The 23,314-nt window shown below is 36.2% G+C and overlaps 1 protein-coding gene and 1 long non-coding RNA gene across 4 annotated transcripts in view; one reads left to right on the top strand and one right to left on the bottom strand.

The window, feature by feature from the left end:
- TYRP1 (tyrosinase related protein 1) overlaps nt 1–23,314 on the top strand; it is a 1,163,994-nt gene that overhangs the window by 1,067,669 nt on the left and 73,011 nt on the right. The gene's annotated exons all lie outside the window — the stretch shown is intronic.
- Nucleotides 22,643–23,314, bottom strand: part of LOC134807687 (uncharacterized) — a 179,477-nt gene continuing 178,805 nt past the window's right edge. Inside the window, exon 3 of the long non-coding RNA XR_010148769.1 lies at nt 22,643–22,746. This is a non-coding gene — a long non-coding RNA (uncharacterized LOC134807687). The remainder of the gene's footprint in view (nt 22,747–23,314) is intronic.

The raw sequence follows: 23,314 nt of genomic DNA, 5'->3' as shown, positions 1-23,314 counted from the left end.
AATGATGAAGAGGCTGTCTTGATGCTGACAGAGAAACAGAATTATATATGATCTTTCAAGTATAGAAAATTAATCTACATCTAGCTATAGATGTATTTGATCACAACCCAAAAATTAAAGTACAGGTAAGCTCCAAGGAATTTTTTGTTATTTCTAGGTATAACAAAACAGCTTGCAGAACTGCTCTACATTCAAAATTCTTCAGCCAATCTCCTGTTATACCTTTGATCTTTCTTCTTATTTTCTCAGTTCTCTCTCATTGATGACGGAAAATATCTTCATGAATATGTATGGCAAAATGTGTTAACATTTATTGAGCATTACTATATGCTAAGCACTATACTAAATGCTTTACATGAAATATCTCTTTATTAAGATGACTCTGAAAATTACCTGTTATTTATAGTGAGGAAATTCAACTTCAGAGGGTGACTTCTCCAAGGTCACACTGTTTTTAAGTAACAGAAACAAAATCTCTCTAACTCCAAAAATCCTGCTTTGAATCTCTATAAATTACTTCCTAAAGAAATTAAATCACAACATTTAATCACATCTACATGGCTGCCCTCTAGACATAAATTTTCCTCTCACACTACTGAATAGTCAGTGAATTGAATAGAATATTCTTCATTTTGCTGAAATGAGGAAGACTATGGCAATATCAATTTAGGAACAGAGAGCCAAGATCAGTGTTTGGTATTGGGCATGTTGTGTTTTTAAATAAATGTGGCCTCTACAGAAATTTTAACACAGACTCTAGGACATCTTTGACGATCACCTGGATTCAGCACCAGAATAGGAAACTATTTACTATGCTTGCAAGTGGCATCATTATGACGGACAGGAATCTTTTGCATATGGGTAAATTAACTCTGTATGTGTCTTTCTTGCCAGGTTTTACATGAGGAGGAGGAGGATGTCCTGCCCTCTAGGGTCTGTTTCTTTGTTTGGCATGTCCACACCTGCCGCCTTCTCCAGCAGGTTGTTATTGGGAGGCTGGCCCCTCTTTCCTACTCAAGAGGCTGGGAACTACACTGAATCCCACCCCACAACCATAGTAGCCTGTACCCAATCACCGACTGGTGTGGAGTCACCTCCGCGTCAAGGTGGAATATTTACGCCCAAGACCTTTCCTTAGAATCAAATTCCTTCCCTTTCATTTCCTACTCCATTTCATCATGGATTTCTCCTGAGAGCCCTCTCAAAAAATCCCTTGCTCACATACTGCCTTCTCAGGCTCCACTTCTAGGAAACCCAACCCAAAACAACATGGATGAGGGCCATATTGCTTCCAAACTGGGACGAGGTGAAGCTAATGCTCTATTTTGATAGTGTTGCTGCTCTTATTCATGAATCTATTTCATTCAACAAATGCCTTTAATGAGATAATTTGTGCAAGGCCCTAGGTTTCAGGGAAGATAAGCCTTGGGGTGACTATAATTATTTTAGGCTGATAAGCATCATTTAAATTTCAACAGCAATACCTGAATTAAATAAAAATTTCAGGAGTAACAAGGTGATATATTAATTAATTGACAACGAATGGTACAAGCAATACATAGCATGATGCTGAACTATAATCCACACTCCTGGAATCTTATAAGGGCTGTTTCAATAAAGTCAAAAGTAGTGTCATACAAGCATAAAAAATATTTACCTCAAAGTAAAGGTGATGGAGGAAGAAAGGTTAGAGACAAAGACCTGAATCTAAATCCCATCCAAACGCAAGTCCTGTGACTTTGGAATCGTTTTGTTATTCCTCTCTGAGTGTACATTTCTTAATCTGGAGAAAAAAAGAAAACAACAATTATTTTACCAGAAAGTTTTGGACATTAAATATAAAGCATTCTGAGCAATGCCTGTCTCAATGAATGTCTTCATAATGTCATTAGCTAAAAGGGAATTTAGGTCTGGCACATCTCCAAAACGAATCAATGAGAAAAATGAAGGAAAATTTCAATAAACCCTTGGTCAGAAGATATCTACAAGATCATAAAAAGATGTTAATCATACTCCCAATAACCCATCTCAAAACCTTGCAGTAAATTTTGAAACCTGGGAACTCAAGTCTTTGAAGCTTCTCAAAGTTCTTGCCTCTGTTCCTTCTAGGCTTAACTACCACCATCGCTTAGCTCAGATGCAGAACACCTCACACCTGGAATATTGGAAGAACCAAATCACTTCTTCTAAAATGTCACTTTATTCATATAACTCCTTTGACCTAAATGATCTATATGAATATTCAATGCTCCTGGAATAAATTCTAGACTTCTTAGTCTGGTATTCAAGGTTCTTGATGATCTCATGACAATCTACTTTTCCAGCTTCATCTCCTACTGGCCCTTGATATTAACCCCAAATTTCAGGCCATCTTGTCTTCTCTCTGTCCCTGCACTTGCTCTGATCTTCTTTCTTTGCTCATTAGGAACACAATATTCTCTCTCAATTGTCATCTCTCTAATTCTTATCAATGCAGCAGTGCCCAATATAAATGGCATCTCTTCCACAAGCTTTTCCATATCATCCAAAAAGAAGTGACACTTATTTTTGTCTACGCAGTTCACTAATTCACTACGCAATAGCAGTAATTTGACTCCATTGTCACAGTTATTTCTGAATATAACTTTATTGCATGTTTTTGATTTCATTATTCTTGAGGGATAAACATATATTCCTTACATATTTGTATTCATTACTGCACCTATCACACTATAAGACACATAAAGTGTGGTTGGTTAATATTTATCAAATAATTACATACATATAAAATCTTAGATTTTATTCTTTAGTAGATTTAATCTGTTAGTTTCCACATTTGCACAGAAATCTGAAATTTCAGAAAATTGAGTTTTTCTATTTTATTTATGAATTCTGGATATTGATTTATTAATTTAATTACCGGTACAGTAAGATATATAAAGTGGATAATGGGTATTCAACTAATGTTTGTTAAGTGAACAAATAAGTAATTGACTGTAAATTAAGGAATGTCTGCCTTCATAAATACCTGGGAGAAAAATATAATGCCATTTCATTCCAAAGTAGTAACTAATATTATTTAGGTTAATTCTATTTTTCCATGTGAAAATAATGCTTTGCGGTGGAAAAAAATTAATTAAAAAAGGAGAACATTGCAATCTTAAAATGCTTTGACCAAAAAAAAAGAAACTAACTCTTTAAATGCATACTTATAGGATATTAGACTTTCAAGTCATCATGGAAGAAAAGGTAGTTGTATAATAAGTTTTGGATCAGTTCAAAGCCTGCTCTTTCTTTGAAACATTTTGTTCTAAATAATAGACCCTCAGAGCCAGTTTTATCCTTCAGTATCAAATTTTAAATGTGACTAAGAACAGACTATAACATGACGTTGTCTGCAGACCCCACCGTGTTCTAAGCTGGCCACTCTCATTAGTGTGAGTGCACATGTTGATAAGCCCCAGGGGGCATTTATGTGACACCAAAGAACGTTTCATGACATGCCTTCAGTCAAGATTTTACTCAGGCATTTTGAATCTCTCTCTAGTGCTATTTCCTCTTTTTCTGTAGCTTTTATTTGCACTTGACCCTATGTTTTAGAAAGTGCACACAAGTCAGTATTCCAGACATCCCAGGGACTTGAAGAGCTGATCTAATGTCTGTGTTGCAAGATAAAAAACAGAGGAATTTTGTTGAACCCATAAAAAGGATGACATTTTGCCTGGCCCTGAGCTGTTCTGTTCAAAATTGAAGCTTTTGCAGCTTGCGGCTCCTTGATTTGTGAGCTAGAGAGCATCATATCTTGGCCATTACTGAATCATAAAAGATCTCTGCCTCTTCCCAACCCATTTTATTTAAAAGGAAAAAGAGAAGCCCTTTATCTTATAAAATGCATTTTCTTTTTATTTTCCTTCATTGCCGGAATGTATTCTGTAAGGGTTCGGTGAAAACATATGTAAATGGTAATTTGAAAAGACCATTGAGCTGATACAAGAAAGGGTTATTTGGGTGGTTAGATTGGAATATGAGTCATGGGAATAGGGTACTTTGCAGTAATTTTTTGTGCCATATAATCTTGTGAAAGGCTAGAACCCTGTACACATTAATTATTTTCATCACCTATAAAATGGTAATATAGAGCCACATAACACACCCAGGTCAGGGTCTGGTTTAACCGCAAAAGACTGATTGGTTCAAGGTGGAATGAACTGAACATGAAGGAGAAGGCTTCATTAAGAATTCCTCTACATTTAGTATAACTTGGATAAGAGACAGAGACCCGTGCATTGTTTCTAAACAGCATCTGAAGTAGTGATTTCCCAGCTTAACTGTATCACCTTATAACTAAACCCATCTCTATAGCATAATTATTCCTTTATGTAACAACATGTGTTCAGTGCATTTGATAATCAGTCACTGTCTTGGCTGCTGGAAATCAATAGCATAGTCATCTTTCTTCAAAGAGCTTTCAGTCTATTTATAAAGATTTTCTTATGTCAAACAGATAAGCATTATTTAAATGCTTATAGTAGGCATAGTCTCATTGTTATATAGATAAAAGATAATACAACATCATTTTATGTGAAAAGAATATCAGAAATTTGCACAAAAAATAAGTGTGCCACACAGTTAATTTCTAAAAGCACCATTTTTTGTGAATTTTGTGATGTTTATTGTTTTGTGAGCTTTTTAAAATACCTAATCTATCATGGTTTATTTTCTCATTCTAAATAAACATTCACTTCTGTACATAATTTTGTATTCTTGTTCTCAAAGTATTCCTTGAAACTGTAGAAACTTGTGACCCCACACAGCCTCAGTCCAGCTCTGGTACAACACTGTTATCTGAGATGATCTACACAAAGTCACAACATAGTACCTTGCATGAAATAGGAGGTTGAAGTATGGCAGGGATGATTATTACCCTAGTTCTTGACTAGTTCTCTCTTTGTCATTCTCTCTAGCCCTGGAAAAGCATTTTTCTACAGAATCAGGGAAAATCACAACATCCATGATTGTCCTTATTAGTTCTAAGAATTGTTTCAGTGCATGACAAAACAATTTTTTTTCAGGAGTGCTATATGAAAATTAGCCTTCTGTTTAATTTTGTACAGTATTTATTAGTTTGTGTAAGAAAGTATGAATCCTGGCCAGGCGCGGTGGCTCACGCCTGTAATCCCAGCACTTTGGGAGGCAGAGGCGGGCGGATCGTGATGTCAGGAGATCAAGACCATCCTGGGTAACACGGTGAAACGACGTCTCTACTAAAAACACAAAAAATTAGCCGGGCGTGGTGGCGGACACCTGTAGTCCCAGCTACTCGGGAGGCTGAGGCAGGAGAATGGAGTGAACCCGGGAGGCGGAGCTTGCAGTGAGCCGAGATCCGCCACTGCACTCCAGCCTGGGCACCAGAGCGAGACTCCATTTCAAGAGAAAAAAAAAAGTATGAATCCTTTAAGAAAACAAATCTAGAAACTCTGAAGCCACTTGTAAATTGAAAGCACAGTTATAGGCAGATAGAGATGGAAACAAATATTCTATATAAATGTTTACTCTTCCTTCCTCCATTTTGAAATGTCTGTTGGAATAGTGGAGAAAAAATGAGTGTGAATTGAACAGTTCTTTAATGAAGAAAACTCACAGGTGGTTAATGTTCTCTATAGCGAGATGTCCTCAATAGTAATTTCTCTTTTTCTCTTCTGAAAAAGACGGAGAAAATATTCAGGGTTTCTCAGTGCTTGGAAAGAAAAATACAGTCATCCTTTTCGTTGGCTTCAAATAGTCTAAATAGTGTCAACAAACCCACTGCAGCTGAGTCAGAAGGAAGATAGCCACCTGTGATAAGCAGCCCTGGGTAGCTTTGAAACTGAGCCAGCCCAGAGATTGAGGACAGGCTTCAAGGAAGGACTTTTGACTTCAAGTTAATCACTTGGTGCTGATTGATAAGGGAAAAGGAAAGATCATTAGGCAAAGTTGACCTGTCTGGAAAGCATTTATTTCTTTGGAATGTGCTTTAGAATTGTCCATCTGTCAAGATGTTTTTATTCAGGTTAATGTTAATATGGCCTTCTATGTTTAATAATTGTGTGGAAAAATTTGGTGCTCAGTACATTTGGGAAGAATCGGTTTAAGTGAAGCAGAATACAAGAGTGTCAGAATAAAGAGTGCTAACTCCAAAGCTAGACTGTCTGCATTGAAAATCCTGACTTCCTAGCTCCATGACCTTAGACAAGCTCCTGAACCTCTGTAAGACTTGGTTTTCTGAACCAAAGAAATTAAATTAATGATAGCATCTATCTCACAAGATTGCTATGAGGATTAAGGAAGATGATCTCTACAAGGATATTAGCCCAATGCCTGGCAGATACTAAAGGCTTCCTAAAAGCAAATACCTCATTAAACTTGAAATCATCCATTCCCAGCACCCCTCTAGTATATTGATCTTAGTTTCAAGAAATGTTTGTGTTCCTCGCTGTGGAAGTGGCAGTTAATAGGAATTAAAGAATATTAAGAATTTCCCTGTTGGTTTAAGAGTGCGTTTTACCTAAGAAAATCTCAAACAGTCCCTGTAGAGGATGATAACGTGTGGACCTTCCCCAAAACAGTTAAACTGGTTTTTTTTGCTGGGGAGCTGACAAGAAACAACTGACACAGCTCCACAAAATCGATCCGGTTCTACCTCAAAGAACAGATATCCAGGCAAATGGATTTACTTTATTTATCACAATTCAGAATAGAAGTTATAAACTTTCAGGCTTTTATGAAGTAGTTCCCTGGGGCTGAAGCTTTTTGTTATCTTTTCTTCATGGTACAATAAGGAAAGATGCAGATGGATGGCATCAACAACCAAGCAAAGATGATGAGTGACTATCTTAGAACCACATAACTTCAGTGTCAAGGCGTGTAGAGAATATGTCATAGAGTTAGATACTAAGGGTAATAGCTTGACCTTGGCAAGCTGTGTAAGAATGTATGACATTTTGTTGAATAAAGAGAAATGCATTACAGATAGCTGGAGTTTCCACATACTTGCAAGGGAAAACAGCCAGAGAATATTTTTCAGTTATTTTGTTGTGTTAGTTATCCTTTACCTCCTAAATTAGTTTTTGTCTATCTATTGTCTATTTGTCTATCTATTATCTATTTGTCTATTTATTGTCGATTGTCTATATATTGCCTTAGAAACTATGTTTTCAGGGGGTTGGGTGGTTTTGGTTTTTGTTTTTGTTTTGGCACTATCTTTCCTTATCCCTGTTTCAAGATGACAATTTCTAACTCAGTACGAGAAAGAAAAGTTGGAGTCATTCTTAACAGAACATCCTATATAAATTTAAACAGCATACTGGGAACTTGTGCCAAGGTATCACCACCATCTGAGGAAAAGAGTTCTAAATATCAACTTTTATTTTATTGATCAACAAATACCCACATTTGAAAAGTCTACTCAAAAACTAACATAAGAGCAACATCAACCTGGTAGAGCATGAAGTGATTACTGTCTTCCTCCTGTACATACAAAACAAGTTCCTTAACACTCATCCTCACAGTGTTTTTTTTTTTTAATTTAAAAAATCACTTTTGTGATTGCCATATAATCTTTTTTCAGTCTTAGGCTCAAAGCCAATTTTCTTCTTGATAAGATGTCAATAGTTAAACCTTTGTCTGGATCTTTCAAGATGCTGAGGTTTTTAGGACACTCTCCTTCCAGGTATTAATCGTGTCCTATTTCTTTGGGTCCAGTCAACTGCAAGAATATTCTTGGCTGCCCTGGCTCTTTGCTATGGCAGCCTCTCACACATAGTCCTCTCATAGTCCATCCTAGTCTATAGCATAGATAGCAATTCTTTTCCAGAAAATATCAAATTAAACTACCTTTCAAGTTGTTAGCACTCCTTTTTTGGGGAGTTGGGGAGTTAGCCAAAATTTAGCACAGTATGTTAGCAGTAAGTAGTTATTGGCAAGTAGTGTGTGCTTAATAAATATAATATTAGATGATGGTTTTAAAATAGCATTCTGAGAATAGACCTCACACTCTCCCAAATCCCCAGTGGATAATCAAAAAATATATAAAGTAGAGAAAATATTCAGTATCACTGGAAACTAGGGAAAAAAATGCCAGTATTCCCCATCCCTGATGCTAAGAAAGAGAAGTGTCATTAAGAAGTAGGAGGAATTGACCGTGGCTGAAATTTACTAATAACACCAAAATCACAGGAACTGGAGTTAAGGAAAGTAGAAAAAGACAAATAAGAATTATATCACAAACTAAAACTTGATGTTTGGGAAAACACACACGCACACTCACTAGAAAAGCCAAGCTTCACAAGACAGCTATTCCAAAGAGAAAACTGGCAAATCAGCAGGTTGTGGATACCTGTGGAGAGAAGAAAATTAACTATAGGTAGGCATGTAGAAATACGGTTCCAAACTGTGAATAGAAAAAAAATTGAATCGTGATATCGTCAACAATCACAAAGGAAAACGTTCTATTTCTGATATTCCTCTTGCCTCTCCTTCTTATTTCCCTCAAACTGTTGAATGCTATCCTGGTAATATCAAGTCTGATGAACCCATTATCCCAAAGGGAAGAGTTCAGGTGGGACATTATAATAAGAATTGACATTATATATTGAGACCTTAATATGCCAGCCTGTGTTCCAAGCGCATTTATTATCTCACTTAACTGGAAAATGTACTTGTGTTAACTAAAAGATTGGAAAATATAGAAGAATATATCATAAGAATGATTATTGAGAGAACTGAAATGAGAATAAAATATAAATATATATATTTTATACAGAGTACATAAAAATCATCTTTGAAAGATTAAATACATAATTTACCAATTAATAATTAATAATAAGTCTAACATAAAATCGAAGATAAGTTGTCAAAAATCATAATGTAGGGAAGTGTGGAAGGAAAACTAAACACGCTCAGTATCTCCTTTTGCATAGTAGGATTCAGTTTAAATTGTTTCATTTTTCCATTTTTATTTTATTTTTTAGTTTGCTCACTATGGAAATTTAGATTGAAATGATTATAAGAACAAAGTTTAAAAGAAAACCCATTAAAAGGTAGAAGATAAAGGTAAGACAAGGTAAACATAAAAGACAAAAATATAAATAAAACACAGAAATGAGACGATTGTAATAAATCTGAAGGAGAAATTTATATTAAAAGACAGAGGCTGTTAGACTGATTGAAAAAATTAAAGCACATTTTATTTACAAAGGAAATATATGAAATAAAAACATTACAAATGTAAAATTTTTAAAATTTTAAAAGAATACCAAGATAATTTCTCATTTAAAAGAAAAGCAGGAAAAGCATAGGTTATAGTTGTAAAAACAGAAAAAAACAAACCTCAAGTTAAAAATTAAGTGAACTTAATGAGAGCCATTTTCAATTTCTCAAAACACATTCTTCATAACGATAATATCATTATGATTATCTATATTAAAATAGGCATCTCTCTACATATACACACAAATAACATAAGATAGTTTTTAAAAGATAAAATACTTTCAAAAACTATTTTAAGAATTTAAAATAGTTTTAAGGGCAATACAAATGGAAAGGAAAGCAATAGTTATAACCTCTCATACCTCTTATTATGATACTAATTTATAATGATTTCTAATTTACTAAAAAAATGGAACTGAACTTTTAAGTACCTAAGAAACATTAATGAGAATTCATCAAATCAGCCCATAGGGAAAAAATCAATATGTTCCCCAAAGAACAACCTATGAAGGCTATATTCTCTGACCAAAATTTATTGATATGTGAAATAAATAACATTTTAATAGATAAATCAAAACACAATTTCATTGAAAAAGTAAAACCAGAAAGTCCACATTTCTAAATTATTTTTTTGAAAAAGTAGAAGCTGTAATTACAGGCTACTGAGACATGTAAAAATATTTATCATACATATCAAAATTTATAGTGTGCTGGCAAAACTATGTGAAGACAAATTGATGGCCATAGATATATTTATTATTAAATAAGAAAAATTGAAATGTCTCACCCAAGGCCCTCCTATAATTCTGTTTTACTTCCCTTTTCCACAATTCATACATCTAATTGATTCTGTTATTCATGTTAATTATGTTTTATAAAGTTGCGGTGAACACTGAATTAGCAAATGCCAAACAATTGTCCCTAGGGCAGATACTGGGTTACCTTCTTGGGAGTTTCCAATCAGAGAATGTTTGTAAGCTGATAAATACATAACCTTGTTTTATGTGTTTCTGTTTAAAGACACCTTATTTAACATATAGTGTTGATTCATTAGCATAGAACTTAATTTCGACGGCACTATAACTCACCCCTGAAGGAAGTTCATGCAACATGCATTTTCTCCATAAGGCACATCACAGCCTTTTGAGCTTAGGAACACTAGACAGTACTTTAGCACTACATTTACGGGTCATTTTAAACAGCAAAATTACCAACGAAAATGCAAAAAAATATGGCACTAAATAAACTCCAAAAAGGTCAATGGTTTTTAGTATCACAGCTGAAACAAAAAGGCAGAGCATCATTTTGTTTAACGTTAAGCTGGGAATGTATGCAGTAAGAGACTGAATTTTTTTTGCTGCTCTGAGCATGTCCATGAATGACCATGAAAGAACCATGAATATGGATCTTAAAGTTACAAATAAATTTTAGCTTGTAAGCAGATTCATGAATATGGAATCCATGCATAACAAGGATAGACTGTATTTGCATGTTATCTGAAGAAATTTATATGTATTTGAAATTGTATGCTCAATATGTTTCCAACTTCATAATATAAGATATTTCTTGGAAGGATATACTGATGATTTAAGAAAAATAGTCAATATTAAAAATATGATTTCGGGAAAAGATAATCTGAGCTTTCTAGTTATAAAATTTTTCAAAAACGCCTTCTGTTAACTAGAGAGTACCCCAGTGTAATTATTAATGGCCAATACTACCTATTAAGGACTGAATGTTTATGTTCCCTCCAAAATTAATATGTTGAAATGTAATTCCCAATGTGATGGTATTTGGAGGTGGAGCCTTTTGGAGGTAATTGGGTAGGTCATGAGGGTAGAGCCCTCTTGAACCAGATTAATATTTTTATAAGCAGAGACAGAGAGCTTTTTTCCTCTTTCTGTCATATGAGAATATAAGAAGTTGACAGTCTGCAACTGGGAAAAGGACCCATACCAGAATCAGACCATGCTGTCACCCTGATCTCAGATTTCCAGGCTCCAGAACTGTGAGAAGTAAATTTCTGTTCTTTCTAAGCTTCCCTGTCCACAGTGCTTTGTTCCAGCAGCCTGAAGTAAGGCACTACCTAAAGTATTTAGAGGCCACCTGCCTCTGAGCACAATCAAAAAATGAAGTTAATGCTTCCCTAAAATTACAAAGCAAATCAGGGTATCAATATAATCTAATTCATACAAGTTAATTCGGGCTCAAGTTTATGTAGATGTGACCTGTTTGACAAGAGTAAAATTTAATTATAAAAATTTCCCAGGATTATCTGTCAAATAATACATCAGAGTTTAGCGTATGGAGTTTTTGGAAAAAAAATAGATGGCTAAATATTAGAATAAGCCCCCTTTCCAAACCATAATAAAGTTCTGTCTTCGGGATGGCAGTACCATAAAGAGGAGCCAGTTTCATTGTCAATACTTCTCTTTCTAAGAAGGCTTTACTTTTAGAGAATAAACACAAGGCAAGAAAATTCTCTTCTTCCTTAAATCCCTGTAGTTTCTGACACCCCTACCCTCAGTAGCCACAGATATACTATCCCTTTTCTCCCAACCCCACTTTAATGACAGTGTTGTCTTTAATTTGCAAGCTAAACTTAATTCAGCACCTATATACATCCTAATTAAGGCAGGAAATGTAATTCTGTCCTTACAACTATTGGGCTCAGAAACTGATTTGATAGCTTAAAGTATAACAACAAGGGTGTCTGGGAGAATGAACCAAGTCACTGCCTTCACCTCAGCCCTGATGAATATGCCTCATTTTTATTTCTGGTTTACTTCCTCAGTTTCTGCATATAACTACAGGTTCATTCCAGGACTAATCCTTTGCTCTGGATCTCAGATGTCTGACATCTACATTGCTCTTGCCAGTCACATCTTCCTGAGGGGTAGTCTTTTTAGGTCTAGCCACTCTGTGGAATGCTGCCAGTCAGCTGACACCAACTATCACTGCTACTTGAAGGTACCAAATGCCCATTCTGTTGACCCATTTGAAATTACAGGAGAAAACAAAGCTGGCCTGACACAAGCCTTTGAACAATAATAAGCTCCCCTCCTCAGGGCCTAGGCCAACAGGTAATTCAGCTCTCTATTCACACGTCCCCTACTATAATTCTACCTTATTCTCTTTTCCCACTATTCCAATGTTATAATCCAACTCAACTTCAGTTGTCGTACATATTTTAAGCAAGAGGTTGTGGTAAGATGCTGCTTCAGAGACTGATCAGAGATCAACTATAAGACAGTAGACCTACCAAGCACATTGTCACCATAAACCTGTAGAGATGTTTAATTCAAACTATCCCAAGCCTATGAAATAACAGCAATTACATTTACCCTCCCACCTGGGATACTTAAAGGTTTTACTTGCTGCTTTAAAAAAATGAGTTATTCCAATAAAAAGTCTTTAGTAAGTTCAAAGGATCAATCTCATTATAAAGAAAATGTCAAGCCAATTTGTTAATCCTTTTAAACTAAAAGTCAAAGAATTATTTTATAATGAGTTCTTTATTGAAGCAAAATTCATCTCTTTATATTTTCTATGGTCTGCAAATTTCCTTCAATATTTATTTTATTCTTCTGAACAAAGAACTTATAACACATTTCCCCCCAATGACAAATCATTACATTTAGGAAAAGAAAGTGTTGTCTTTCAATTTTACTATTGAATGTTTCTCTCTCCACTTTAAATATATGAGCATATTAGCAGAATTAGGTAAAAAAAATCCTCAATTTAATTCTATGAAATAATAATTTGATTTAACTCATATATTTGGAGGATCTTTATTTTCTCTTTATTTTAAACTGAAAGGAATTGTTTCTAATAAGTATGAAGTGATAGCAGGAGAATTCCAAATGTCAAATCTATTTGGTCTTTATTATGTGAGTAGATTTTTCCAATGCTTACATTAAACTTAATTTAATAACATTTTCTGCTTCCACTTATAGTATTTTTCTATACTTCAGGTAAATCAATTTTATTTAATCAGCCAAGATCTAAGCTGTCATTTCAAAGGCAAAATTTTCACAACCAAATATCTCTTTCTCTAGCATGGAAGTATTTCTTTCCCAAAGATCTGCTATTTCTGTTTGACAATTCTAAGCATTAACAGTGTTCAGATTTATGTCACCCAGCAGACTTCTACAGGGAGAGCCTGAGTTTTCTTTTTTAAGACAAAAACTGAAGTACAAAGAAGATTAACCACTAAGGAAAATGAGAGCTTTTTAAATAGCAGAACTGTTGGCTGAAACACTTTGGGTAGAAGTGTTTGGGTAAAAAATAACATTTTCCCAAGATACTGTGATATTTTGTGCTAATATTTCACACCTAAGTTGTTGTTTTCTTCATGCAGAGGCAGCAATCGGTTGGAAAATAGACAAAACACAAACTAACACACTTTTTTTTTTTTTTTTTTTTTTTTACTCTTAAGACTTAAGCTAATTTGCTACATAGTGATTAATGCTTTAATCAGGATTCTTGGGTTTGAAAATTAATCATTTCATCAACAGAATGTAGAATTTATATGGATGGAAAAATGCTATAAATCACAAGAAGAAGCACTGGAACGTTTAGACATTCTGAAATTATTAATTTTTCAAAGAAGCCTCTGTCCACCTTTCCTTTGGAGTCTTTTCTGCTAAAGCTCCAATCCATTAATTAGTAGCTACATTGCTCTGAGTAAATTATTTAACTTCTCTAGCCTTTTTGTCTTTATACCTTAAAATGCAATATTAAAATTCATAAAGTGACTCCTCCTCTTGTTAGCAGGAGCAGCACAGTTCTTTGCAAAGGGTCATGAACACAGGGAGGCCTATTCATTGAGAGCCATTATTATAGCAGTGTGCCATATAGCCCCAAAGAATCCAGAATGCAGTGCTAGGTTGGGAAAAAGTTCCACCAGAAAGCAGAAGAAGGTAATGGGAAGGGTGGGGAGGCAATACATATATATGTTCTAATCTCCTCTATATGAATAGAATTCCCAGAGCAGGGAGATAAGTCAAATAGGTTGAATTGAAAGTCAAGAGTGAGAATAGAGCTTGAGGCCGATATACTACCAGAATTTCTGGAAAGAAACTTCCTCATGGAGCATCCACACAGAGATATCTCACAATAGGGCAGCTGCAACAAAGTTAAACCAGGAGCGCAGCACAAGTGTATTTTGCCAGAACATCTTGATTTCCTATATAATCTTGAAGCTGTCCACTGGGTTATATGTGCCCTAGAGAAGGATACAAGTAATTAAGATAGCTGATATTGCTTTGTAGTGAAAATATCCATGGAGAGTTGATGAAGTGTATGTGTGTGTCAGGAGGAAATGGGGTGCATCAAGGACCTTTAACCAAAGATCAGACAACTTCAGGCTGAGTTACACACAGCGTCAGCAAGACAAAAATAGGCTCCCATTCAATGGATTGTTATGACTCTCCTAAGAAGTGCCAGCTCTGGGTAAACTACCAGCAGGGCTGCGAGAATCCAAATGAATCTTCAAGAACCTCATGAGCAAGTCCCAAGCCCTCTTCTTTCCAACTACTACTGAGCACATAACGTCCCTGGCTTGCCCCTACAAATAGGCCACCAGAAGAGACTGAGAAAGAGAGAGAAGATCCAAAGTACTTCACATTTTCCCCAGAGACTGGGTTCCTAAATAAACTATTTGAATGTTGGGGTTAAACTGAGATAACTTTCCCAAAGAGACATAAATTTAGTTTCCTCCTGACTCCTTCCCATTTTCTAGTAATATGGAAGTTTTATAAAGAAGGGCAAATCAGTTTTAAGAAAATTAAGTACATATTTTTGCACTTCTAAATGTAATATCAAAAATTAAGTTGTCCCTATTATTATAGTTCTCTTCCAGTGTGGTTATAACAATTAAATGAAATTAATTAACAAGTAAATGAAACATGTGGTGTGTAGCATAGCATCTGTGAGTTACATGTCATTCAATTCGTGGTAGCTTCTGTAATTATAAGATGTCTAGAAAGGTAGACTGTCAGGTCAGGCGGGGTGGCTCACACTTGTAATCCTAGCACTTTGCCAGTCCAAGGTGGGCAGATCACTTGAGGTCAGGAGTTCGAGACCAGCCTGGCCAATATGGTGAAACCCCATTTCTATTAAAAATACAAAAATTAGCCAGGCATGGTGGCGCATGCCTGTAGTCCCGGCTACTCGGGATGCTGAGGCAGGAGAATTGCTTGAACTCAGGAGGCGGAGGTTGCAGTGAACCGAGATGGTGCCACTATACTCCAGCCTGGATGATGGAGCCAGAAAGGTAGCCTGTAAGACCCCTTTGTTTAGACTTCCTTGTACTTTGTAAGGAGCTCATCTCTCCGACCTGACTGTTACATATTTGCAATGTGACTGCCCATGTGCCATGCCTCATGCTTATAGTCCTGCCTATAGACCACATCATGCAATGGCACCGTGCTGGTACAGGAAGAAGTTATATGTAGAGAACCTTGATAAAAGAGCCTGGTGGCTATTAAATGGATTACTAAAAGTTGTTTTAAAATCTGTATATGTTTTTCATGTTGAACTATGAGGCTGATATGAATGGACGTATAAGAAAATTGGTAAACTCTCAGAAATTCTCAGGACCCTAAAGAAGATCACCCTACATCACCACCACCTCAAGCGTATCTTCCGCGAGACACAGAAGAAACTTGAGAAGCCACAATGAGCACATATACTGAGCACTGATACTGATGCACTTGGCATGCATCACAGACAACTGTAATTTTTGGTAGATTGATTGATGTGGCAGTGTTCATGTTAAACAATCCAGTTATACTTCACATTAGTCCCAGTAGGCAGGTATGACCCATCAGTATTCTCTACAGCAAAAATAAAATGTACCTCTAATCTGTCTCACAACTGCTTCCTGATTCTTCCGTGTTCCACCATGATTCATGAGGGAATGCTGGTGGACCCACCGCCTTGAGCGCCCATGGGTGCATAAGAGATGACTGTAAAGTATGTCTGGGGATTGATGTGGGAGGCTTATTAGGCAAACCCATTGTGTAAATGTACTGATAATAATTGTTTTTATATTGCAATATAAACAGTATAACAGAACATAACAGATTTTGTATCCTTGGTTTGTTTTGGAAACTGAAAAACTGCTGCTTGATTTTGTTATTTTAAGTATGCTTTTTGGAAGAATAATTTAAAAGTATAAAGGGTTTAGACTGTAAAAATGATTGCTTTCTTCCTGTAGTCTGCTTCCTACAACACTCAAAGAATCTGCAAGAAGAGTCACTGTGGCCACAACAAAGCAGGAAAGCCCCCTTAAGCAGATTATAAGTACTTTTCATAATTAAGTTATTCTGAAAAGAAGCACCATCCTATCTTACCCCTGTTTACTGGAGCTCAGTAACCACATGAATCTGGCCCGGTGGCTGCAAATGTGGCATGCAAAACCTCCCCCTAAAGTTTTAAAGTACGCCCTATGTGCTAATAGTCCTATGATTATTAAATTGGGTTTTCAAATACCTGAACCTAGGAAGAAGCTGTCTTGGGAAGAGAGAATCGAGTACCTAACTTATGCAAAGGACACCTTCCCTTCTAAATTAATTAATTAATTAATTAATTAATGTGACATATATTTAGTAGCAGATCTACTGGGGCTAATGTAACCCTGATTAGTTTGAGCCAATCAATGCATGGCATTTCCCTGACAACTGTTATGTGTCTAGGAATGGGCAAAACATTTAAGTAGTTTTAGTCAAGCTAAATAGAAGGATTTGCTTGGAGAAGAGAACTTGCTAGAAATGCAAATTTTCAGGTCCTGCTTCAGACCTACTATGATGGGTAGTTTTATGTGTCAACTTGACTAGGCCATGGTACCCAGACATTTGGTCAAACTCCAGTCTAGATATTGCTGTAAAGGTATTTTTTTAATGATTAACATTTAAACAGAAGACTTTGATGAAAACAGATTGCCCTCCATAATGTAGGTGGGCCTGACCCAATCAGTTGATGGCCTTAAGAGAAAAACACTGAGCTCCCCCAAGGAAGAAAAAGTTATGCCTCCAAACTGCCATCGGACTTCAGCTGAAATATCAGCTCTTCCATGGACTTTCAGCATGCCAGTCTTCCCTACACACTTCAGACTTGCTAGCTTCCACAATCTTATGAGCAAATTCCTTAAAATGAATCTTTCTCTATATATTTACATATATACGGGATCTATCATGCACACATACATCGTATTTGCTCTGTTTCTCTAGGGAAACAACTAATAGCACTGTTACTAAATTGGAAACTCTGGAGGTGGGGCCCAGAAATCAGTGTTTTAAGAAACCAAGCCTTCTAGGAAATTCAGATACACCTAAAGTTTCAGGTCTACTATATTACTTCATCTTTATTGCATCTCATTGATAATTCAGTGGGAGAAGTTTGAAATTATACCTTGGTACATTTGCTAGTATCAATTTAGCTATGATGAAATTGTTTCCCAGAATTCCCTGCATAGCTTCAGGTTAGTATAGGCCACAGAGGCCATTTTCATGTAATTTGGAGGGTGGAAGGGGAACAGCAGAATCCTGTTTCACATGCTTTTAAGTTTAGAACAGGGCACGAGGTATTGTTGCAGCTTACCCACGTTGTGGCCTATCTGTTGGACCACCTGCTTGGCATGAGCAATAGCCAGGCTCATAGAAATTGCATTATTAGATCCTCCTTCTGGTTTTCCAACATCTGGCCCATGTAGAGAGTGGCCAACATATCCTGCAGAGCACTCCGGTGATTGAAACTAGAGGCATGGAGATATTGAGAAACGGAAGCAGCTTCCAGACAGTGTCATGGGTTCTTGCCCATTCCCATAGGTTCCAGTTTGTCCTTGTTTCTTCAACTTCCTTATCCTTCTTCCTTTTGCATGTGCAAACACAACAGTTCCACAAAAAAACTGTTTCACCAGCTCCCATAAAGTCAGGCATCTTTAATACATCCCTTAGATCCTATTATATCTCTTTCCAATGGTCTGTTTCTCTGATCAAATCTGACAGATACATAAACAGAACCAGTTACCATTATAGAGACTGTTTTATGTGCAATAAAATAGAAAGACTTATGTATTTTACTTGTAGTAAATTCACACCCTCCATTACCTCAGCTTATGTAGTGTATGTTCTGCCCTTAAATGTTTACAGCACAGCATCTTTTGTCTTCCTTAAAGTCTCTCTTCTGCCCATTTCCTTTTACATTCAGATTTTTTTTTCTTGTAGTGCACTACTTTTCTTTTCCCATGCTTTTGTCCATTGTTCTTTGTCCTATTATCTTCAGAGACTGTGAATAATTCTTTCCCTTTCCCTTTATTATGGTGTTTGTTATCCCAAAGATACGGAATTTCCAGTGACCATGACTCCCCTGAGCACTCTCTTTCCTAATAGCATCAATTTATTTTCCCAAGTTTCTTCTACTCTTACCATCTGATCCTCATTTATTTTTATGCCCTTTCTTCTCAATTATGCCACACTTCTATCTTTGTTAAAAAAAGATACATTGAGACCACAGAAAAGACCTCAAATATATACAAAGGGATTTAAACATCAATGATTTTATGATTGGTTTATAGTCATTTTAAATGACTGATTTTAAATGTTAGTGGAATTTTGCATTTCACTTAAAGAAATTTTAACATGTGTCTGTGTGTGTGTGTGTGTCTGTGTGAGAGAGCGAGACTTGCTGGAGTGCAGTGGCATGAATCTTGGCTCACTGCAATCCCTACCTTGTGGTCTCAAGTGATACTCCTGCCTCAGCCTTCTGAGTAGCTGGGACTACAGGCATCCACCACCACACCTGGCTAATGTTTTGTACTTTTTTGTAAAGATGCCGTTTCACCATATTGCCCAGGCTGGTCTGAAACTCCAGAGCTCAAGTGATCCACCCACCTCAGCCTCTGAAAGTGCTGGGATTACAGGCGTGAGCCACCGAGCGCAGCCTAACTTTTTATTTCTAATGCATTATCTGGCTTATAATCTAAAATTATTAGTGAATGCCTTTATATTGTTTTTAAAAGTACCTACAGTGTACCTTCTACACTTAGAAATCACTGTAATAGAAAGAAGTTTGCCTATTTAACATGAGTAAGTCAACTGTGGCACAATTCATTTATAATATTTAGCCATTATCAGGTGTCTGTAAATTAAGTTCCCAGAATCGCTTTTGTATCATTTTCATAAGCTCTAGTGTTTTCTACATTTTGTAGCCAGCTTTTACTGGTATTGGTAGATGATCTCTTTTATTACATATTGTTCTGAAATACTATTATTCTATAAATTATAGTATACTCTAGCAAAATGTATTATGCTATATATACTATATTATACTATTGTACACTATACCACAAATTAGTTATGTTATAATATAAGACTATTTTATGCTATCGTATACTGTACTAAAAATCAAAGTCAGTTTTTTGGCCGAATGACTTAAGGTAATTCATTGCAGTCATTCAGGAAGGCATTAAACTATGTAAATAAGAACTGTCCAATTTTTAATAGTTAGTGTAACCCAATCAGATCATGTACTCAATTGTATCACATTCATGGCTTTAATTTTAAATATTTTGACAGAATTTTTTAAAACCCAGGTTTAATGGTCATCTTTAATGATAAGAAAAATGAGAGATTTCAGTTACAATAGTGACTCAGTCACTACGTTTGTATGAAAATTAGTCACAGAGATGCTCAAATAACCTTGGTAAATAGTAGATTCAATACTGATTCAAAGACATGAATTACAATTTTGACTTTATTATTAAGAGTGTGATTGATTTAAAAAGATCAATGTAAATTGCCTTAAAAATAATTTCTTTGAATCTAAGAATCCATGATATTGTCCACCCTCCACTACACTTGTCATTTCCATAGTGGAGATACACCTCATATTGTGTGCGCACACACACACACACACACACACACAGAGTAAGTAGTCCTGCTGGGAAATACATTCCACCATCATTATAATTCTTTCCACACTGCCACTTGATTTATTTCAGACCTAACTTAATATCTTTCAGAACCCAGATTTATTGATTCACGTGAATGAATTAGATTCTGATTAGTTTACTTTTATCTCCAAAAAGTCTATCTATGTCATTTCCAAAAGACTCTTTTTCATATTGTACACAGTCATATAGAAATGGTATATGTGGTAAGCCATACTTAAATCCCCAGTCAAATAAGGAGGAAAGAAATGGTGCCTCAAGGTCTTGGAATGTCATTATGCAGTGCTCAGTAATTCCAAGGACATGTGCTTTTCAATGAATACAAATTACTATGGATAAGAAAAGGCTTATGTAGACTAATTGCTTAAACAAGCAGCAGTTCTGTATTGTTACAGTAGAAAATTTTAATTACAGTGAGAGAAAAAATTGCATAAAGTATTTTGTTCTTTATATTTTGCCTGGAAGGTGCTAATTTGTTTAAACATAAATAAGCTTATTGAGCCTTCTACTATTTCTATGTGGCTATTTAGGTGTCTGTAACCGTGCTGTGGGTTAGAGGAATTCAGAAAAATAGAAGAAATAATTACATGATACAAGCAAATTCAAAACAAGGTTTTCCCTATTGTCTTGGAATTTCAGCCTAACTCATCAAATGTGAGAACAATGAGTGACTGACACCTTCACCTTTTAAGAGAAGCACTAAACATACTCCCAAAAGACTTACTAAGGTGCGGCCACTCTGCTCTATCAACAAAACTCCTTCCTCATTCAAAATAACACAAGGCTAGAGATTCATTGAGGGAATTGTCTTTGATGACACTGGGAACGTTTAAGACTGTCTGGCATTCTCCCTTTCTTCCTCAAGTGAGCCACAGACAGAATACAGAGTTCTCTGAAGAAGGCAGATTGGAATCTTATGCCCCAGCAGGATATTTGTAGAGAAATTTGTCAACCTGTTCTTTGCTGCCACAAGAGCACAGTGAAAGAATATTTCTGAAAAAAGCTTTCAATATGTCCTTTGGAATTTGTGGAGCATTGAGACTGGTGCTCATGTTTTCCTTTCTCTTGGAGAAGTCAGAAAGCAAAAGGCAGGCTGAAGCAGCATGAATAGGCAGGATGAGGAGACAGGAAAGGAGTAAGGACAGAGTTTGAAGGGGCAGGTAACTGAGTTTTCCTTTAGACTAAAGAAGCCAGACTGTGGTGGTACTAAAAGCACTCTACTACAAAGGCTACATTGGTGGGTCCAGTGTCACCACACTTGTGCCTTCAAAGAGAAGCAGTGGAGGGAGAAATGAAGGAGATTAACCAGAAAATATGACACAGTCATCAGAAAATAAACTGTGGCTAGGTGTGGTGGCTCACACCTGTAATCCTAGCACTTAAGGAGGCCAAAATCGGTGGTGGGGTAGATCCCTGGAGCCCAGGAGTTCGAGACCACCCTGGGCAACATGATGAGACTCTTTCTGTACAAAAAAATACAAAAAGTAGCCAGGCCTGGTGGCACGCACCTGTAGTCCCAGCTACTCCAGAAGACTGAGGTGGGAGAATCACCTGTGCTCAGGAGGTTGAGGCTGCAGTGAGCCCAGATTGTGCCACTTTACTCCAGCTTGAGAGACAGAGTGAGATTCTATCTCAAAAAAAAAAAAAAAAAACCCAACAATGAATTGTTAGCAGGAAAGGGAGTGGGAGAGTGTTTGCCTAAGAACCCAATAAATGGCACAAAAGAGTCAGCTTGTTGTTTCTGCTACAAGGAAGGAAGAGAAGGTCTAATTACCATAACACCCATCACATAGAGTTTCCTGTAATCACGTGGTCCCTTGACTTACAGCATGATGCTTGATAGGCTAGAACCCACCAAAGAATGGTAGATGAGGAAGAACGCAGAGATAACATCAACAACAAAATCAGACCCAGCCTCCCTTCCCATCCCTGCCTACCTATCTCACACCAGGCCTGCTCTGGGGGAGGGAGGAAGGGAGAGATGTGAATTGGATCTGAGATGGAAGTGTGATTAAGTTGGTCCTGGAACTAGATTGAGAAATAGAAGTAGTCAGAGAAGCTGTGGGGTGTGCCTGAAATGCCACCAATTGGAATAGAAGAAGGATCACTGCTCCTGGAAAAAAAGAATCAACAAGGAGGTTATCTGATGCTGCCCCATCAAGTTCAGTTCATATAATGTCAATTATACCTAAGTATAACCAAAGTTCTCCAGTGCTCATGAAGATGCTGTATAAAAGAAAACAATTGGCCTTTCATCTCTCATAGGTATCTACAAATACACAACGCAATTTTGAGCATTTTCCTTCACAATATTTAAGTAATGTATACATGAAAACACACATACAAACACACATACACACAACCTTTTGACAAGGAATACAAAATTGTGTAGTTTCCAAATTCTTCCAATTATGTACATTAATTATGTGCAGGGGTTTTTTTTTTTGTATACGAATTATACCTCAACAAAGCTCGAAAAATTGTGGAGAAATCAGCATTCACACTTCCTGTTATTGTGGTTCATAATCACCTCTAATTTTCCTGAGAGGATAGACAATTGGATTGATCTGAAAGAGAAAAGGAAAAAAAGAAATTGAGGAGCCTAGTACAGACCTTAGGCTTTCTTTATTTAAAAATATAATATGATGTAAGTATCAGGTTTTGACAGAGAAAACATAAATTATAGAATTAACACTATTGGCTCTTGAGAGTTCTTAATGTGTTCAAGTACTATATTTTACATTTACACAAAAGAAAGACAACACTCATTACCTTAATAATTGTATAATTTTGAGAAAAAGTGTGTAAATAAGTAAACAGCCACCAAGACACACACACACACGTGCACGTGCCCGTGCACACACACACACACACTTTGAGAAGAGTGGTTTTTTTAAAAAAAATATGTGTGGTAGCCTAATGATGCAGAGAATCATTACACTAAATGATGCAGAGTAATACATGACTACGACATAGATAAGTTAATCTTTAAACTGAATCCTGAAAGATTAGTAGAAGTCACCCAAGCATAAAGGGAGCAGAGGGGTTTAGGAATGTGGAGCTCTTTTGAGGTGAGTGAAGAGCATATTTAAAAACACATATCCCAGTAAAAATGGAAATGTGAGTAGCTTGCCC

This window comes from Pan troglodytes, chromosome 11 (assembly GCF_028858775.2).
Source record: "Pan troglodytes isolate AG18354 chromosome 11, NHGRI_mPanTro3-v2.0_pri, whole genome shotgun sequence".
Classification (NCBI taxonomy): domain Eukaryota; kingdom Metazoa; phylum Chordata; class Mammalia; order Primates; family Hominidae; genus Pan; species Pan troglodytes.
The sequence above is the reverse complement of the archived record's forward strand: the minus strand, read 5'-3'. Positions and strand labels throughout refer to the sequence as shown.